This window comes from Rhipicephalus microplus, chromosome 1, assembly GCF_043290135.1.
Source record: "Rhipicephalus microplus isolate Deutch F79 chromosome 1, USDA_Rmic, whole genome shotgun sequence".
Taxonomy (NCBI): domain Eukaryota; kingdom Metazoa; phylum Arthropoda; class Arachnida; order Ixodida; family Ixodidae; genus Rhipicephalus; species Rhipicephalus microplus.
In genome coordinates, this window is record NC_134700.1 from 215,465,273 (window position 1) to 215,473,176 (window position 7,904).

Consider the following 7,904-nt stretch of genomic DNA (forward strand, 5'->3'; position numbering starts at 1 on the left):
AATCACACAACACATGAATTTAGCCACAGGTACATGAGTACAACACTCCATCCCATATTCCAAACAATACAAATGTACAAAGTTCTGTCTTTACAACAATTGTACAATACTATACATCACATCACCGTAACAAACTTTTTGACTCGCTCGACATACACTTGTGACACAGGATAACAAGAACATTAACACAACATATAGCACTCAGTACTGCCAAACACATTCCGATTCGACCTCAACACCTATCTTGTGTATTTCGAGCTGCGCTTGCGTCCTTTCTTGCGGTGCTCTCTCGATCTCTTCTTGTTTTTCCTCGTTTGTTCCGGCGAGCCCTTTCCACCGATGGTATCTGAGGCGGCGTCTCAGCCATCGTTGTCACTTCCGACATTGTTAGCGGGTCATGACGCTTAACCGATCCTGTCCGGTTATTCACCCGCTTGTTCATGTCCCGACATTTGGCCTGGCTGGCCGACTCCGTCATCTTTACACTGTCGGTCGGTTGAGGTCGTGCCGACGTAAGTCCAGCTGCCCAGCACGTGAACTCATAACACGATCACGTTCTCATTCGCTGTCTCTTGCACCGCGGCTTCACCTTGGGTTCGAGTGAGATCCGTCACAGGATGCTCCTCCACTGTATCTCGCGGTCGCTGGGTTGGCGAGGGCTCTATCTTAGGGTCTTTTCCCAAACGTTCTGGATCATTCGGCCCTCGCGCCCCGTCGATGTTTCCGATGACGAGGTCGTACAGGGGGGTCGTCATGCATAGAGCAGTAACCTTCCCGCTGAAGTACGGGGTTTCAACCTCAATTTCTACTTCGGGAAGCATCCGAACCGTACTGTCAATTAAGCAAACTGGTTTCGTTTTGCGTGTTAACTCACTTTCCCGTACCAAATTTCTCCGCACGGTAACAGTGGAGCTGCCGGTATCTCTTAACACCGTAACCTTCTTGCCCGCAACTTTTCCAGGCAGCGTTGGCATTCCCTTCGTAACACCGGTTGGCTGTTTTGTCATTACAGCACCCACAATAGGAAGTTTCTCCCCATTCTTCAACTCTACGAATCCGTCGGTGACGGCATCACTATCGGATTTCGGTGCTGCTAGCACACAGGATACCTGGTGAGTTTGACTCGCTCCGTTACGACATGCGTCTGCTTTGTGTCCAGTCTGACCACACTTGAAACATTTTAATACCGTAGGGCTCGTAAAGTTAGTACGACAGTTGTTCGCGCGATGACCCACACGGTTACACAGAAAACATCGCGGAACACTCTCCGGTGCACGCTTCTTTTGTTCGGGTGCCGAATTTTTCGAATCTTCGGGACACTCCTTCTTGACCTTGGCCAAATTAGTTCCACCTTGCGCTTCCAAGAATTGATCAGCCAATTCAAGCATGCCTTCAAGTGACTCAGCCTTCCTCTCTTTCAAGTACAGCGACAGGCTTGGGTGGCAACTGGTAAGTAATTTCTCTCTAATGAGGAGCTCTCTAAGCTCATCGTACTCCTGCGCTGTCCCTGAAAGTTCAATCCATCTGTCGAAATAATGGCAAAGTCGGGCGGCATACTGCGTAGCCGTCTCACCATCAGCTGGCTTTTCTGTCCGAAATCTGTCCCGGAAACATTCCACAGTAAATCTAAATCGCTCCAGTAAAGCAGTTTTCACCTTTGCATAGTTGGCTGCATCGGTCGGCGTCAGCCTACCGAACACACTGAGCGCTTCACCACTCAAGCAAGTACTCAAAGCAGTTGCTCATTGATGTTCCGGCCAATTCTGGCTCCTCGCAATCGTCTCAAATCGGTGAAGGTACGCGTCAAGGTCGTCCTTCCTTTCATCAAACGCTACGAGTAGCTTGCTTGGGTTCAAGCGGAAGCCGTGGTCCTCCCGTTCGCTGCTTTCAGCTCTAGCTTGGACCGGAGTTTTATTTCGCTGTTGCAAACGGAGCCGCTCGAGTTCCATCTCGTGCTGTCGCTGCCGTTCCCTTTCCTCTCTTTCTTCTTTCGCCCTCTCAGCTGCCACTCTTTCTCTCTCCAGCTCCAACTTCAATTGCTGCTCTCTTTCTTCTTTCAGCTGTCGCTCCTTTGCCTCTCTTTCTTCTCTCGCCCTTTCGGCTGCCAACTTTTCTCTCTCCAGCTCCAACTTCAATTGCTGCTCTCTTTCTTCTTTTGCTCTCTCAGCTGCCAACCTCTCTCGCTCCAACTCAGCTTCTTTTTCCGCTTTGACTCTTTCGACCGCCAACCTTTCTTTTTCCAGTTCAGCTGCCTTTTCTTCTTTGGCCCTCTCTTTTTCTTCTTTTTCCTTCTGGGTGACCCACTTCCGTAGTTCGGCGCCAGAAAGACCCATCTTCTCACCAAGAGCGACTAACTTTTTGAGATCCATTGTGTCTCGCAAATAAAACCTTGCCGCGTGCAAAAAATATCTGCCTAAATCAGTATATCGGAACACTCTCCTGCACTCGTTAACGAGAACACTGCGCAACACACAAAATCGTTCCGATAGCACTATCAACCACTCGAGGCTCTTTCTCACTACCTTGGACACACTGTGCACCAAAAGGGCCTGTCGCGGACGCCAGATTAATTGTCACAGGTCTGGTTAATTAGGGAGGCGATCGCCGGGCTAATTCCAAGGGCCGAAGTATCGGCCCCCCGAACCGCACCACGAAAGTGTGGTCAATTTAGAAGTGGTCCTTTTTGGCGCGCCAGCGGACGCCGGCTGTGGCCCAAAGAACAAGTCAGAGCCGAGAGTTGATAAACAAAACAAATATTATATTCTCAAAAATGGCAGATCGAAAACAACACACAAGAATGCACACTCCACAATAGTTACATACAATACGTCACCAATCAAACAACGTACTACACAGTACAATCAGCCACACTCGAAACAACGGACACAGGCAGCAATACGCACTACAATGCAGTCGCATGCATCGAACAACCAAGACACCTAAAGACTAAAGAGTTAGAAAACTTATCCTGTCCAAAGATCTTGGAACAAAAGTCTGAATGATACTCTTCCGAGAATCACTCACTCCAAGTCCAGCGTTGTTGTCGTTCCGCTGCCCCCGAAGTTTCTCTTCCAGGAAACCTCGCGTCTTCACTTGGCCGCTCTCCAAGCTTCAAACTTCTTCGCCGGAAACACGTCGGCTTCACACTCGCAGCTGTTGCCACGCGTCTTCGCTCGATAGCGGTAGACACACACTCTTGCCTGTAGCTCGAGTCGTCACCCCTCAGGTGGAAATCCTCTTCTTCTCCTCCTTTGTCACGGAAGACAAAAGGCTTCGCCCTCAAGGCGGAACACCCTACGCACTCTGGCGCATACTTTCTTCTTCTCCTGCTTTGTCACTAAGGACAAAACCTTCACTGACAGACGCGGCGGGATACCCTACGCACTCTGGCGTTAACTTCCTTTTTTTCCTGAACTCCCATCTCGGCTGCTCGATTAAATACCTTCCGCGCGAGATTCCAGAAAGTTCTCACCATTTCGTCGGCGCGATACGCAGTGAAGGCTGGGGAGAGGGCGAGACGGTTCGAAGGCCGTCCGCGACGGATGACGCAACCCGGCATCACCACGCCCCTTTCCATCCAGAAATTTCCAGGGCTTGTTCGGCCGCCGATGTGGGGTGAGGAGGTTTGTCGGCGAACCTACGCTTCCGAGGGGAGAAGGACACGCGCGGGGAGTCTTTAGATGCTTGTTTTCTTCTTTTTTTATCGTTGACCTCTCGGCGCTTCGTCGCGAGAATTTGGCGGCGCGCCTTTTTTTGAGCGCTCGTTTTGTGACACTCGCTCCAAATGATAATAAAGACGTGAGAATCAAATCACTGAAGAATGTTCTTGCATTTGATGTTCTACACCGTAGTGCGCTGCAAAGCCTACAGAACATCACAGAAATCGACAGGGTCACAGTTGAATCAGTGATCACCACTGACTGTAAGGGTGGTGCTGGCGTCATTTATGACGTGGACACTTCCATTCCCGCTGACGATTTTCCTATCTTGATAAAGCCAACTACTGACGACATCCTCATCAAGCACATCGCAAGGCTCGGTTGGTCACGTGGCCCGAAGATTGTTTTTGAGGGAGACAGTCTTCCACCACACGTCAAAGTTGGCCACGTTCACCACCAGTTCCGTCCATACATACCGAAGGCCCTACAATGCTAGAGATGTTTCAAGATTGTATATGTAAAAGGAGTATGTAACAGCAATGTTGTGTGCCCGTGGTGTACCGAACCTCATTCAGAAGACACCTGCCCCGCGACTGCGTTCAAATGCTCCAACTGCCACGGCGCTGATAAAGCGTCGTCTAAATATTGCGCACGAGTGTGAAATGAGCGCGAGGTGCTGAAACGCACGGTGCGCTACAATTTAACGCACATAGAAGCTGCTGCTACTGTCAGGCGATGTCGGCATCACCACAGAAGATCATCACAAAACGTGGCATCTGCCAATAGAGGCACGCCATCTCCCCCAAAAACAACTGGCCACCCATCATCAAGCTCTGCGAAGACGGATACACCGAAAACAAAAGCAGGGTCAACACTCCCACCTGGTGGAGAGTGGCCTTCCCTTCTACGAACACAACATGATTTAGAGGTGCATCGAATCCCAACCTCGATGCCCTCACGAACCACTGATGCAAAGGCAACTGAGGATCGCCAGGTCATTAACATTTTGCAGTCCCTTATGAGCGCAATGCGCATGCTCCTAAGCAACATGAACACCCCGTCAGCGCAGAGCGCACTGCAGGTGCTGGACCCTTTGAGTCCGGTGCTTGCAGCTATAAGGTAAAACTATGGCCCGCGACATGTTATCCTTTCAAGAGGAGGTCAAGAACACATCTGTCCTTCAGTGGAATGCCAGAGGGCTTAGGGCGCGTATGTCCTACTTCCGGCAATATGTATTCACGAACCAGTTCTCCATAGCTGTGATTTGTGAACCGAACCTGTCAGCTCCCATCAGACTGTCTGGATGTGAATGCTTTATGTCTTCTACCCACGGAGAGCGCAGCAAGGTTGTTGTGTTCATACGGCGCGACTTAACTTATGTTCATCACCATGTACCCCCTGACGAAGAAAACCAGAACGTTTGCCTAACAGTGAAAAAAACAAGAAGACCACATTCACCATCATCGGAGCCTACTTACCTCCGTCAAGTCGTCTAGACCACGAGCGTTTGCGCGGAATTTCGGATTCTCCAACCATGGGTGATAACTGGCGACTTCAATGCCCACTACTACTTATGGGGAAGCTCCAGGGTCAACATTAGAGGTAGACCGTTAGTGTCTTTCGCTTCTGAATGTGAACTTATCCTCGTGAATGACGGCAGCCTTACTTATCTGCACGGATCAGCCTATAGCAGTTGCCTGGACCTCACTTTCGTCTCACGCTCGTTCACCAGCAGAGTGCACTGGTTTTCGGACTTGTAAAAAAGGGGTAGTGACCACATCCCAACATATCTGAAGATTGATGGTTTTCCAAGACTCAAGTCCTCCAGAACCGTCCAGTGCACCGATTTGCAAAAATGCAAGTTAATCATGGAAGACTATGTTGGTGGCTCACCCTTCAACCTAGAGGACGCAATGAAAAGTGCCCTACAGTCCACTATGCGTTCGCTTCCGGTGAGCTCATCTCGCATTGATATGGACATTGACCTCGAGAAAGTCCGAAAGATTCGTCGTCGTGCAGAACGATGTTATAGACGCATGAAGTCATTTGATGATCTGAGAGTGGCCAGACGCACAGAAAAGAAAATACAGCGTCACATGAACAAGTTGGATAAGCGACGATGGGCATCTTTTTGCGAGTCTTTGGACCCCCAGAGAGCCTATGTCACTAATCTGGAAAACTGTCCGGGGTCTTCGTACAACCATTACTTAGCGCTACCCATTTAAATCTCTCGCACTTCACTTACGATGCGAAGCGATTGAAGTCGCAGAATCTTTCTGTCGAAGGATTGCCTAGCTGCAGGGCAAATTTATGTGGGACGAAGACGCCGGACTGTTCTGTATCTTCACGTGATCCCCGAATGGAGTGTTCGTTTTCAATGGAAGAGCTGAAGGCTGCGCTTGCTTTGTGTAGACGTTCTTCAGCGCCAGGACCTGACGGCATCACCTACCGCGCCCTGTGTCACCTAGGAAATCAAGCTCGGAAGGCACTCTTGCTGATATACAACGACTCCTGGCAAACTGGCACGGTTCCACGGGAAAGGAAGTCAAGCCGCTTGATTCCACTTCTTAAAGCCGGCAAGTCACCTTTGGACCTTTCCTCTTACCGCCCGATCGCCCTCGCGAGCTGTGCGGGAAGAGTTATTGAAAGAATTATTTTAACGAATTTAGAATGGGTCTTAGAGTTGTACGAAATATACCCAGATGCCATGTTTGGGTTCAGACGAGGCCGCTCATCAACTGACAATGTAGTTTATTTGGTCACAAATGTATAGCACCAGAAGGCCTGCTAATGGTTATCTGCTGCTCTGTTTCTTGACGTTAAAGGGACTTACGACAATGTCACCCACGAAGCCATTCTCAGCGCATTAGAAGCAGGAGGACACGGTGGCAAGATATATATGTGTGTTCAGAGCTACCTACAGAATATGTCCTTTCACGGGCAGACAGAGAATGGCCCGACACACGAGTATTACTGTAGCTGAGGAGTCCCGCAAGGCAGAGCGCTAAGCCCAACTTTGTTCAACCTAACACTCGTGGGAGAAGTTGGCAAGCAACCAAGTAGCGTACGACTTTCCATTTATGCTGATGACATCTGTGTGTGGACATCAGGTGTGACTCGACTTCAACTTCGCGCTCGAATTCAGAAGGCAGCATAAGTGACATCGCACCACCTACATAAACAATTAAGGACTCGAAATCGCAAGTGGAAAGTGTGCAGTCGTGGCTTTCACGAGAAAGCCAATGTCCACTTACGGCATATCAATTAACGGGCAATTGGTGTCATGCAGCCGGATTCACAAGCTCTTGGGAGTCATAATCGACCGAAACCTGTCTTGGACCCCACACGTAAACTACACGAAAAAGCGGCTGACCGCCATTTGTCACTTGTTCAGATTCCTTGCCGGAAAAGTTGGGGAGTGCCTGTCGATCGAGTCTATGTTACAACTGTACAAGGTATTATTTATTGGATTCCTGCGGTACAGCCTACCTGTTATATCCAACACGTGCAAAACTAACCTGCACACACTTCAAAATATTCAAGCTTCAGGCTTTTAGGATATGCCTTGGTTTACCTCGCTGTGCATCGACGGCTGAAACCATTGCCATTGCACAGGACTACTCGATCATGACGCACATCACCATTGAAACGATGCGTACGTATCTCGGGCTACGTGCTAGGAATCCTCCCCACCGCTTGACAACCCTCGCTACTGAGAGGCCCCGCACGAAATTTAGTGCAATTTTCTGTGCACATCGGGCATCGCTTACGTCAGCTTTTACGCCTGCGAAAAAATTGGCGTATACTCCATGGTGCCTGACACTTCCGCAAGTACGTCTTTCAATTCCAGGAACCCAGAAAAAAAATCTAATTTGCCTTCGTCAGCCCTAAAACAATTGAGCTTGCATCTCTTGCACGAAATGTACACGTGCACATATACATCGATGGTTCAACCACAGCGTCTGGTTCTGGCGGTGCGGTGGTGATTCCAGCTAGAGGAATCACTCTGCGAATCAAGCTGCCACACGTACGTCACTAGTCTACGGCTGCAGAACTTGCGGCTTTGCGTGGTGCCCTAGAGTGCATCAAATCCCAGAGTGACCGAGTAAATGGGGTGTTTTCCGACTCGAAACTGGCCTTACAGAGCATGCAGTCAGTCTTTCGACGAGGTTAGCAGTTAACATACGAGGTTGTCAAGCTTCTTCACAACATCACAGAAACAGGCCACGAGGTCAATTTTCAATG